The 13,924-nt window shown below is 35.7% G+C and overlaps 1 protein-coding gene across 2 annotated transcripts in view; it reads right to left on the bottom strand.

Moving 5' to 3' along the window:
• NCAM2 (neural cell adhesion molecule 2) overlaps positions 1-13,924 on the bottom strand; it is an 834,023-nt gene that overhangs the window by 808,568 nt on the left and 11,531 nt on the right. The gene's annotated exons all lie outside the window — the stretch shown is intronic.

Raw genomic sequence — 13,924 nt, 5'->3', positions numbered from 1 at the left:
GATCATTCTCTAATGGTTTATTCATGTTTTAAAAATATATGTGTATCTGTTCTGTTTCTTGGATAAACTTTACCAAGCATATTTCCCTCCCCACTCCTACCCCTGGAAAAAATAGATGAAAAAACCCTAGAATTTAAATGGCAAGCTTGATCTATATATCACAGTGAATTTCTTCTCAAACTGACAATATTGTCTAGGTTTTAAGCAAATAAAGTACCAATTAATGCAAAACTGAAAAAAAGACAAGGTCATGGAACTATGTATATCATTGCTGATGCTAGACTGACTGAAAGCAGGTAATACCAGAAAGATGATTTCTTGTTGTTTTACTGACTAGGCAATAGTATTCAACTGTGTGAATCATAACAACTGTGGATAACATTGCGAATAATGGGAATACCAGAACATTTAACTGTGTTAATGAGGAACCTGTACATAGACCAAGCCACAGTTATTAGAACAGAAGAAGGGGACATTGGTTTAAAATCAGGATACCAGTGTTGTATGCTTTCACCATACTTATTCAATCTGTGTTCTGTGAAGCTAGATTACATACAGAATAACGTGTCATGAGGATGGAAGAAGTCTCATTAACAACCTGTGATATGCATAGGGACATAATCTTGCTTGTTAAAAGTAAATCAAACTTGAAATACTCACTGATGAAGACCAAAGACTACACAGCCTTCTGTAAGAATTGTACCTCAATGTAACAAAATTGAAAATCCTAACAACTGAACCAATAAATATCATATAAATATCATATAAAATACTGATGTCAAAGATTTCATTTTGCTTGGATATACAATCAACACTCATGGAAAGAGTGAAAAAAAAAGAATAACATATTGCATTGGACACATTTGCAAAAGGCCTTTTTAAAGTATTATAAAGAACAAAGATGTCACTCTAAGGACCAAGTACCTGATCCAAGCACCAAGAGTCTTAGCTCATATGCATGTGAAAGTTGGACAGTGAATAAATAAGACTACAGAGGAATTGATGAATTTGAGTTATGGTGTTGGTAAAGAATATTGAAAGTATCACAGGAAGCCAAAACAACAAACATGTGTCTTGGAAGAAGTACAGTCAGAAACAGGATAGTAGACATCGTCTCTTATTCTTTGGGCATGTTATCAGGAGGGACCAGTCTCTGAAGAAGGACATCATGCTTGATAAACCAGAGAGCCAGTAGAAAAGATAAAGACCCCCCCCACCAACAAGATGGATGACAGCGGCAGCAACAATGGGCTGAAACATAATAAAAACTGTGATTATGGTGTAGCATTGGGCAGTGTCTTGATTGGTTGTGTATATAGTCACTTTGAATCAGAACAGGCTATGTCTAGCCTTAACAACAAGAACAACAACACAAGATTTAGAAACAAAAATTGAACTAAATTGTGTGAAAAAGATGTATACATACTTACCTAAAGAATGTACACTAAGATAGATTTTCTGGGTCTTGGATTATTGCATTTATTTTCTATGTTCTCTAAAAAGGCTAAGGAGGAGACGATTGATAACTTTCACTATCAAGTTGTCAATAAACTAATGAGTTAACATAAATAATGATGGAAAAATACATGAACTTCATTCTGATTTGACTACATATTTTTAAAGAACTTGGAAACAACTTTGACTACTGAATTTTTTCTTTTATCTAAATTATTCTAATCACATTAACTTAAAATTTAATTTTTGAAGACCTTAAAATACTTCTCAATATTTGTTAGCATGTTTTAAACCCCTTCAGTTCTAAAGTAGCCCTGATGATATAGTAGTTTAGCAATGAGCTGCTAACTCAAAGGTCTGTGGTTTGAACCCACCAGTCATTCTGCAAGAGGATGTAGTTGTTTGCTCCGATACAGATCATAGCACTGGAACCCTATGTGGTGGTTCTAATCAGTATTACAGGGTGAATATGAGTCAAAACTAACTCGAAATCAATGTGTTTCTTCAGTTCTTAATGTAAATATAAAATCTACTGTAAATATAAATAACAATATGAGATTTTTTAACTTTTTAAGCAACTGTTTACTGAACATCTATGATCCTCATTGTATGTCATAAAACTTTTCTCTATAAGAAGTTTAGAATGTAGTTTAGGAAATGAGTAAGAAAATTAAACACTTAAAATAGTACAGGAGTGTATGAAATACATTGTTGTTATTGTTAAGTGCCTTGGAATCAGTTCCAACTCATAGAAACCCTGTATATGATTTCCGAGGAGTGAGTAGCTAGTTTGAACTGCCAACCTTGTAGTTCTTAATCCAGTGTTTATCCTACATCACCACACCAGGACTTCATGAGATTACATAGCTGTATTAATGTATGTTCAAGTGCTTTACTGAAAGAAATACAGTCAGAGAATATTAATAATGTTTTCAACAATGAAGTAGGCCTTGGGATTTTTTTTTATAGGAAAAACCTAAGACAGAGAATTTTAAAATATCAGCCTATGAAAGGTCTAAAAGCTCGCTGTAGAAAATTATTCTGTGTCAGGGATCTAATCAATTATTTTACTTCTTACGAACATATGATCAGTGCTTTCTCAATTTTATCACCTTTATCAATTTTATCATGAGTCATTGATAAAGGTCTGCACATTGAAGCTTTAACTCTACGTATTGTGATAAAGCTCTCTAAACTCTTGCTGTTCAGTTTTCCACTTAGTGCACTGAGTCATTCATTGGTTGATGAGAACAATAGATAAGAATGAAGAGCCAAAAAGTCATTATTCAGCTTTTACACTCAAATTGCACTTTTACATAGAACACGGCAGATCAGATAACCTTGAATGCTAGGAATTTCAAGGCAAAATCTAGGTACTTAAAAGGAAGGGGTTTTTTTTTTGTTTTGTTTTTTGTTTTTTGTTTTTATGGTAGTGGTGGTTATGGGCCATGCTGTCAGTTCTAACTCATAGCGAGCCTGTACAGGGTTTCCGAGGCTGTACATCTTTACAGGAGCAGAAAGCCTCATCTTTCTCCCACGGAACAGCTGGTAGTTTTGAACTGCTGACCCTGAGGTTAGCAGCTCAATTCGTAACCACTATGTTACCAGAGCTCCTTTTTTCTTTATGTGTCCCTTTAAATAGGAATAACTAAGAAGTCCCTATGTGGTGCTATGGGTTAATGCACTGGACTGCAAAGTTGGTTTGAACAGCAAGTTCAGTGGCTCAGGATCACCACAGAAACATTATACAGGGCTGCTATGGGTAGGAACCAACTTGACAGCACTTAACAACAAAAACAATGACTGAGTAAAAGGGTTTAGACAAATGACCCACAGAAAAGGAAATTTTGAATAACAGTTTTTCTTTGCCTAAGAAGTGAAGGATAAAAGTCAGTTATTAGGAAGCATAGAAACAGGAGATTACCAAATACCTCCAATTACCTTTTTCCTCCTCCTATTGAGATTCTGGAATCAACTCCACAGCACTTAACAACAACAACATTGAGATTCTGGGCAGGACCCTAAGGCTATTGTCTGGCCTACTGGGCACTTAACAACAACAACATTGAGATTCTGGGCAGGACCCTAAGGCTATTGTCTGGCCTACTATACCACCCTGTCACCACTACCTTCACTTACCACCCCCAAATAATTCAAAACCAACATGGGCTTTGGCACTGTTTTCTTTGCATGTTCATGTATGAAAAGAGCACTACAACGCTTATCTATAGTGGGTTACAAAGTATATTTCCATGGACACAGAGTCCCTAAATCACCTTCATATCCTCACACAAACACCATACCCAGTCTTCTTCACTGGCTCTACTGGGATAGGGAAGAAATTGTAAAAGTGTCCCTGTCATCCATTTACTAAGGTGCTTCTGTTTGTTTTTAACTGCTACTGAATTGGTTCCAACTCATAGTGACCTTTTATAGAGTTCTCAGGGCTGTTAATCTTTTGCAGGAGCAAAAAAGCCTCATTTTTCTTCCATGGAACCAACATGTGGTTCACAGTCAAGTGCTTAATCTATGGACACCCCCCCCCATGCTCCTAAGAGGCAAATGTCGTTGTTAATTGCCAATGAGTAGATTCCAACCCATAGTGACCCTGTATAGGATTTCCAAGGAGCAGCTGGTGAGCTTGAACTGCCGACCTTGCAGTTCAAATGGCTTTGTAGTCTGGAGCATTCACCCACAGCACCACACCAGGACTCCTGAGGCAAATATTGGTGGTGTTGTTTTTAAGTGCCGTTGAGGTTGAGTCAATTCTGACCCATAACAACCCTGTGTAGGGCTTCCAAGGAGCAGCTGGTGAGCTTGAACCACTGACCCAGCAGTTCAAATGACTGTACAGTCTGACGCATTAGCCCACAGTCCCACACCAGGACTCCTGAGGCAAATATTGTTGTTGTTAAGTACCATGGAGTCGGTTCTGACTCATAGTGGCCCTGCACAGGGTTTCTGAGGCTGGAAATCTTTACAGGAGCAGAAACCCTCATCTTTCTCCCACGGAACAGCTGGTAGTTTTGAACTGCCAACCTTGAGGTTAGCAAGCCCGATTCGTAACCACTACACTACCAGAGCTCCTTGAGGCAAATATTAGAGGACTACAAATTGCCAATGATAATACCAAGAAACTCAAAAGCTTTGACTCTAGGAGGAATACTGTAAGTTAGGACACTGGAAGACACTGCTAAGCCTCTAAGCATAAACAGAACTACTGGGAGTCAATTGGAGTGTGGATCATGCAGAGAAAAAGACCATAAGTAAGATCATAGTAGAGTCATTATCCAAACAAAGTTCAAGCAGAATCTAGAGGATGGAGAGTGAAGAGAAGAACAAGGCAATATATTTCACTTGAATCCAGACAACTGGGTAAAATTATTGTTGTTGTTTAGTGCCATGGAGTCAGTATAGAGTTTTGAGGCTATAAATCTTTGCAGAAACAGAAACTCCTATCTTTCTTCCATGAAGCAGCTGGTGGCTTAAACTGCAAACCTTGTAGTTCCAAGTCCAGTGTTCATCCTACAGAGCCACTGCACTCCCCAGGGTAAAGGGAAAAGGAAAGGAAAAGTCCTTAGAGAAGAGGGCAGCCCTGATAGGGAGATGAACTTTGCACTGTGTATGGGATCTAAATAGGTTTGAGTTAGTCATGTAAAACACTGAGTAATTACCCAAAATTATTAATTTAAAAGAAGTAATTAAATTACATACTCAATTCAAAGGACTTCTGATATAGTTCTGTAGGATAAACACTAGACTGCGAAGCATAAGGTCGATGGTTCAAAGGTACAAACCTACCAGTTGCTCCTTGGAAACCTTATACAGGGTCAACATGAGTCAGAACTAACTTGATGGCACTTAACTACAACAATAACAAATCAAAAGTTTCCTTCATTCCTATTTCTCTAATATTCCTTAATAGTACAATGATACACAAGGAAAACAATACACTCTGTAAAATAAACACCTTCATTCTTCACTCTGCACGTCCAGAATGGCAATCATTACAACTTCCATCTGCCCTTAACAATATGTTGTTGCTATTAAATGCTGCTGAGTCAATTCTGACACATAGAGACACTGTAAAGGGTTTCCAAGGTCCACCTGGTGGGTTTAAACCACTGACCTTGTGGTTAGCAGCATGAGGGAAAACTAAATAGACTGTCATCAATGATAAAGTGAAAACGTACCTTTCTAAAGCATTTACAATTACACATTGTACATCTTAACAGAGCATTATATTTCACAAAGCTAAATTCACTTTGGAGGCCTTGAAAGGAAATTTGGTTACTTAGTTATATATACGTGTGTGTGTGTGTGTGTGTGTGTAGTGCTCTGGGTTAATGTGCTGAACTGCAATGTTGGTCTGAACCGCAATATCAGGGTGTGTGTGTGTGTTTGTGTGTGTTGTGCTGTGGGTTAATGTGCTGAACTGCAATGTTGGTCTGAACCGCAAGGTCAGGTGTGTGTGTGTGTGTGTGTGTGTGTGTGGTGCTGTGGGTTAATGTGCTGGACTGCAATGTTGGTCTGAACCACAAGCTCACTAGCCACTCGTTGGAAACCTTACAAAGGAAAGCTATAGGTAGGAATTGACTCAAAGGCATTTAACAACAACATATATACATCATATATACATAAGTAATTATAAAGTTGCTAAATAATAATAATAATAATAATAATAGCAACAACAGCTAATACTAATCAAGCACTTCCCTTGTGACAATCATGATTATTATTCCCATTTTAAAGACAGGAAAATTGAGAAATACAGAGGTAAGTCATTTGCGCAAATCAAACCAGTAAAAGCAGGATTTGAATGCAAATCTGGATTTCATAGTTTGTATTCTTAACAATCACATAATCTCTAGCATGAAATAAAGAATATTTAGAAGAGTGAAAGAGCTTGCAAAAATGAAAATCGATACAAGTGTATTTATCAAAAATTGTTCTTTGAAGTCAAATGGAATGAAAAAGTAAAGATATTCAGAAATCTACTAACATAGAAATCTAGGTTTCTATTTTATCTAGTGAACACAGAACAAGTTAAAAATAAAATACATATTGTTCACATAAATTATAATTTAGACTACAGGTTCCAAACTTATTCACAAGAAACCACTACTAACTTGTGTATGGGAATGAGTTTCACTACAGCACTAAGCAGCCCTGGGTTTCAATGTCTGGAACTGCCATGTACTGGCACAAATCTATTTAGTATCCAACCATTGAGCCAGAATGCTTCAATGACCAGCCACGTGATGTGAATTCTGAACACCTTAGAAACAATTTTGACTGGTGTCACCAAACCACACTGAGTAGACAGGAAAATAAAAGAAGTGTTTAAAAGCAAAACCATTCAATGCCGATTACAGAAATAGGAAAAACTACTCTCAAATATTTATTTCCAATGCTAGAAGCCAGTCAATGTTAAAGTTAACAGAAAATATCTAATTAAATCATGCTTACTTTACTGCAAAGACATACATACAACTCACTTCCCTTTTAATAGCAGTAATGGGAAATGCTTCATATGAAAAACAGAATTTTCAGATCTTACAAAAACTCTTTACACAAACTAATGTATTCTGTCATCATACATAGAAGCATATTATCTATTTAGTAACACTCAAAAGAAATGCAATAGTAAAAAAAAAAATCACTGAGATATAAAGAATTGTTAACTATAATTTTATGAACCAACTCTTATTCTGATATTACAAATATATATTAAACAACTCATTCAGGAGTTTTTTTTTAACAAGAGATGTTAAAATTCAATGCAATGTAAAAGAAACTCGGCAGCCTTCATCCCTTCAATTACAAATTGGGAAAAATGAAAATGAAGAATTCAAGCCTGTGCATGCAGTTCAATCACTGCCCCTGAGCTAGAACAGAAGCACTCATACTCCCAAATGTCGATGTTATCTATATTCAGGGAATAGGTTTTGATGGAAAACATCATCAATTATGAATGCTTGTGTGATAGGAGTTTATAAAAAATATAATAAGGTGGGAGAGCTCTTTAGCTGTTCATCTTGAATACTGGAGAGGAAACAGATATTGTTTTGTACCCTTGTGAAATTAAACACTGGCTAATTAGTCTTCAGCTAAAAGTGTGAATAATAAGGCCAGTGCTTCATCAGGGAGTATATCTTCTTAGATACAAAAATGTAGCATAGAAAACATCATTTAAAATATTTATGAATTTTAATACTACTGAAAATAATGAAACAAATATAGCAAATTTTTTTGGCACAGTATGGAAAGATCATATGTTCCACAAAGTTTTTATACATATGGTTGTGAATACACACATACATATATTTACATGATATCATTTGAAAAGAACATTGTGTTTGATAGAGTACCTGGTAAAGATAAAAACACATTTATTGAAAACTGGCTGTGTAAGAGCAATTAGAGGGTTGAAACATAGTTTTATACACTAAGTACTTCAGTCTCAGATTTTCTACTACCACGCTGCCTTTTGGCTCACCATGCAGTCTTAGGAAAAAACTATCTACAGGCTAAGAACTAATACGGGGTACATTTTGGTCTTGGTATGCATTAGACTTGAACAGATTAGTGAGTCTGTGTTGTTGTTATTGTTAAGTGCCGTGTAGTCGGTTCCGACTCATAGCGACCCTGTACAGGGTTTCTGAGGCTGTAAATCTTTACGGGAGCAGAAAGCCTCATCTTTCTCCCGCAAAGTGGCTGTTAGTTTCGAACTGCCGGCCTTAAGGTTCGCAGCCCGATTCATAACCAGTACGCTACCCGAGTTCCTTAGTGAATCTGTGTGATCACCCATATTTCAATATTTAAACTGTCTCAGTAGTCACTTTCAAATCAGTACTCCTCTTATTCAGTTTCATATTCTAATGAAAATCTTGTCTCCATTTCTGTTTTTTATCCAATTTTTTCTTCTAGCAACTGAATGAATGTTTCCCCTTAGCCTCCCTAAACTTGACTATGGTATACTCTTGTCTAGTTTAGAAAATAAAATAGAAGCAATTAAGTGTCTTTTCCTAACAATAATAACCAAAAAATATATTTTCTTTATTATATGCATCTGGAGGACTATTTACTAAATTTATTAAATTTGGTTATTCTAAATCTATTACATTACTACTAGTATTCTTTAATTATAAGTCCCAAGTGTTCTGCTGTGAAAGGCACTCAGACACTCAGAGTCAAAACAAGCCTGTACTCAAATCTCAGCATAGCCATTCCATGATATGTGACCTTAGAAAAATTAAACTTTATCATTCTATCCCTTAAATGCTCTGGGTAGATGTCAACATTAAATAAGATCAAGTATTGTAGCTTCCATAAGACAATGTCCAGAATATAGCATTCACAAAAGAAGTTAGGACCCTGTATATTAACAGTGAAATTATACACAATGTTATTGGTTAATGGCAGACAAATTACTAACTCTGGAGCCAGGCAACCAGGGCTCAATTTTGGGTTTTGCCACTGAGAAACATCATGAGTTTGGCAACTCTCAATCTCTTTATAATCTGTTCACTACTTCACCTACAAATTAGAATTAATGTCATAAGGCAGAATTACATGAAACCACACATGGAAAATATGGACAAATGGTACAGTTCTGGTGTGGCACTGTAGGATAAGTACTGGACTGCATGGTCAGTTTGAAACACAAGGTCGGCGGTTCAAACCCACCAGCTGCTCATCAGAAAGCTTGTACAGGGTTGCTATGAGTCAGAACCAACTCAATGGGATTTAACAACAACCAGTATTGGACAGTAGCATAAGCAGTGGACTACTAACTGCAAAGTCAGAGATTTAAATCCACAGATCACTCTTTGGAAACCCTATTTAAGATTGCTATGAGTCAGAACCAACTCAACTAGTGAAGCACTTAGCATAAGCACTGAACTGTTAACACAAGAGTCAGAGGTTCAAATCCACGAGTTGTCCTTTGGAAAGCCTATACAGGATTGCTATAGGTTGGAACTAACTGGACAACGCTCAACAATTTGTACTTAGAGCATTGTGATGCTGTCTGATAAGCACTGAACTCTGAAACCACAAGATCGGCGGTTTGAACCCACCAGCCACTCCATGGGACAAAGATAAGGCTTTTTGTTCCAGCATAGATGCACAGCCTCAGACACCCAATACGGGGTTATGATTAATAACCCACTTGATGGCACGTAACAACAGTAACATATGTACTTAGAGTTTTTTGGTTTTTAAAATTGCACATATTCCTTGCCAAAAAGACATTTACAACATTCTTGTGACAGACACATTTCACTACCTACCCAACACTCTTGTCCTTTCATATTGGCTTATTAAAAATGAAAAACCAAATTAGTTATCTTAGAGTCCGTTCCAACTCATGGGGGCCATTGTGTTTCAGAGTAGAGCTATGTTTCCTGCACTTTTCAGTAGTTATGTCCTTTCAGAAGTAGATTGTCAGTCATTTAATCCCACTCTTCTAAATGGATTTGAACTAACAATGTTTTAGTTAGTAGTCCAGTGCTTAATTATTTCTGCCACTCAGTAATATTAACTGATCAGTGATATGCTTCTAGAGAAGCAAAACTCTACTCCTGCCCTGTCCTCCCCACCACCAGGAAATTCATGGTAATGAAATGAAATGGGTAGCTTATGTTGCTCATATGAAGCAAATCAAGCCAATCAGAACAGAGAGAAGTCTAGGTGATGAAATATGAGGGCTTTTCTTTTATTATTAAAAAAAAAAATAGTAAAAATAATTATTTATCTTACCTGACTTCAGTTCTTACTGGATAAAAATGTGGTACCTGGTGCTGCTCCAGCCACCTTTCTTCCAGGAAAAAGGCAAATTGGACATATGGAAGAATAGAAACATGAGTACTAAATGGAACCTTGATGATAATGATGGGTGGCTAAAATAACCAAACCTGCCTCCAGCTGACTTCCTACATGCTGTAACAGATTTCTATTCTTAAGTCGTTTTGATTGTGTTCTTCTCCTGGTCTATGTCAGCATCCTAGACTGATTCAGTGAGTTAGCCATGAACTGATTACTTACTGAATTATTAATGATTATAGTGTTTCAAAATAAGAGAGGCCATTTAAAAATAGTTTATACTTAAATATTAATGTTATATAGTCCTTAATGAATTACACTAACCTGTACAGTCAAGTTGCCCACTTTACAATCATTGCCAACTCCATCCCACGCCTGCTAAATTCTGCACGTTGTCCTTGCAAATTAATCTTTAGGTCAATAAAAGACTTACAAATTCACTAACTGAGAGCAACTAGTCTTAACTTTGGCCATTTAAAAGAGATGAGTAGAAAGAGTGCTAGAAATCTAAAACTAGAGCTACTCCTACTGCTGTCTTTCATCCTTCAGTCATTTCTTGCTATTTCAAGTAGCCATGTTTTTTTTCGTCAGTAGAATGAGTAGAGTTTTAGAATCAAATGTTCCATAATTTGAATTTCATGGCCTCACTTATTAGATGCTACTTAACTTTTATTAAATTCAGCTCCCTCATCTGTAAAATAATAGTTCAAGACTCCTATGTATTTACGAATATATTAAGTAAGGTAACCCATATTAAAGTATCCAGCAAGATGACTGACAGGTTTTCTCCCAGCATTCAATTAAGTCACCAAACACTCTTAAATAGATACTGTTCACTGAGGAAACAAAGTTGTCTGCAACCATTCTGTTTTGTTGGCATCTCCTTCTTCTTGTATATGTAAATAACTATGTCTGTACTTTCCAAATTCCTGACATCAACACCTGCCACCCCATTCTCCATTAAGGAAGTATCATCCTTAGAATAAAAATGATTGATTCAAATTGGATCTTTACTAGTAGTATTTACATTCTGTCTTTCACCCAGGTTCAGTTTCCTGCACATCTTTCCACTTAAGTGTTAAAATGTGTTTTGGAGGCACGATTAGCCCTGGTAGACGCCACACTTTCTTAGAACAGCTTATTTTTTGTCATCACACGTTCATATTCACATACATCACCTGAGATGTGGGCAATTTTAAATGAGATAAAAGAGGTGTAGGTGAGAGTCAGCTGAGCAGGAATATTCAAATGAAAGTTAACCAATAAATAAGTCCCCTCCCACCACTAATATGTTTTGAATTCTTGATTTTCATAGCAAGAGGAGATGGATTCTAATCGGAGAAGACACTGTTCATCAAATAATTGCTTTATTAATGCACAGAAGAAGGTTTTAATAAAATGTTTCCTTATAATAAAAATGGAAAGAAGAATCAAAACCACATTAGCAACTGAGAGTTTCCATAAAGACTCTGAATTCTGTACTAGCAAGTATTATTTTTAATAACATGAGAATATGAAAAATTAACATTTCCTATCCATTTTAAATAAACCATAAAGGATGACATACAGTCATTTTGTAATCTGTGATTTGTATGTGAGTTACAGACAACATACAACGCCCACAAGTATACTGAATTAGAGTGGTGCTTATGAGGGGGCTTTGAAGTAAAATGACTCGTAGATAACAAACTAAAGGGATCAAAATTATGTGAAATTTAAGGGGGTCATAAAGTAGAAATGAATTAATCAGAAGCACTAGCAGCAACTTTCATTGTAAATGGTGCTTCAAAAAGTCACATACATATTATAATAAAGTCACATTCATAATAATAACATATATGGATAAATCATAAGAAAATGAATAAAATAGATAATAAACATATTATGTCCAATTTAGTTAAATGCTTTTTATTACTGATAAGGTTGGACTGAAAGAACATTAAAAAATTGTGGAAAAACACAGCTACCAAACAAAAGCAAATTCTTGAGGTTAAATTTCATTTCATTAAAAAAAAAAATTGAAACAAAATCCAAGAAGCTGTGAAAATATATGATAACAGAATAATTCTTCTGCTATGTATATTTCTATTCATAAAGTTTAGAATGACTTTCAATAAGCATTGATGGACTAATCAAGTTTTAATTAACCACATGGAATTATCTTGATTTTGATAACTTTAAATACTTGTACCATTCATTGACAAAGAAGACATTTACTATTGACAATGTCTATTTGGTTTAGTTACACCATTATAAATATATTTGTTTGTTTCTGTTAAGAGCCATTAAGTTGGTTCCAACCCATACTGACCCTGTATAGGGTTTCCAAGGAGCTGCTGGTGAGCTTGAACTGCCAACCTTTCGGTTCAACAGCTCATTAACCAACAGAGCCACACCAGGACTCCCTTTACTTAAATAATATCATACCCCTTCATTTATTTCTATACATTATAGATTATTAAAACTCCAACTATATCACTATCTCCTATTTATCAATTAAGGGTTTAAAATAACAAATTTTAATATAGATTTAGACATTCACTTGTTTGCTAAATGAGCTAATTTTCAGTGTAAGAGATAAGATCAGTTAGTTTTACTACAGGTCTTCTTTGCTATTCCTCCTTAGTTAAATGATCTCATTATTTCAGAGTCATTCACAGATTTACTGAAAGTTTACAATGTACACAACAGTGATATAAACAAAAAGTTTAAAATAAATGCACAAATACATAGCATATTCCAACAGCCAAATCATTATCCAGAATTAATACTAAAATTATCTTTAAATCTTCAACCATTTAGGCTTACTCCTGTTGTTGCTAGGTGTCATCAAGTTGGTTCCAATTCATAGCAACTCTATGTACAATAGAATGAAAAAATGTCCCATGCTCTGTCATTCTTACATTGTTGCAAACCACTGTCAGTTCATCTTGTGGACAGTCTTCCTCATTTTTGCTTACCCACTACTTTTCCTAGCACAATATTCTATAGACTGATCTCTCTTGATAACATGTCCAAAGCACATGAAATGAAATATCGCCATGCAGACTTCTAAGGAGCCTCCTATTATACTTTCTTCAAGACAATTTTATTCATTCTTCCAGCATTCCATGGTGTATTCAATATTCTTTGCCATAAACCATAATTCAAATGCATAAATTCCTCAGTAAATATTTGCTAAATATATACTATGTTCAAGAATAAAACAAAACAACAACAAAAACTCACTACTATTTAGTCAATTCAGACTCATTGCAACCCTGTAAAGCAGAGTATAACTGTTCTATAGGGTTTCCAATGCCAAGAATCTTTACCGAAGCAGACTACCACATGTTTTTCCTGCAGAGTGATTGGTGATTTCAAACTGCCAATCTTTTCTGGTTAGCATGTGACTGTTTTAACCACAGTCCCACCAGAGCTTTTCATATTCCAAAAGACATCAATTTACAGTGAGCTCTCTAATCAAGATCAGCACATTCAGTGGGAAGCCAGCATGGAAAGATATCCTTGCTCTCACATGGGGAGCACATGGAAGGACTCAATATATAAGCAGAATGGAAGGATATTATTTTCCTTTCATTGACTCTCCAGTACATTGTACAGTGACTGGTATGTAATAGGCATTAAATATATATATATATAT

The sequence above is a fragment of the Chrysochloris asiatica genome, unplaced genomic scaffold (genome assembly GCF_000296735.1).
Source record: "Chrysochloris asiatica unplaced genomic scaffold, ChrAsi1.0 scaffold00351, whole genome shotgun sequence".
Taxonomy (NCBI): domain Eukaryota; kingdom Metazoa; phylum Chordata; class Mammalia; order Afrosoricida; family Chrysochloridae; genus Chrysochloris; species Chrysochloris asiatica.
Note: the sequence above shows the minus strand (reverse complement) of the source record. Positions and strands in the feature narration are given on the sequence as shown.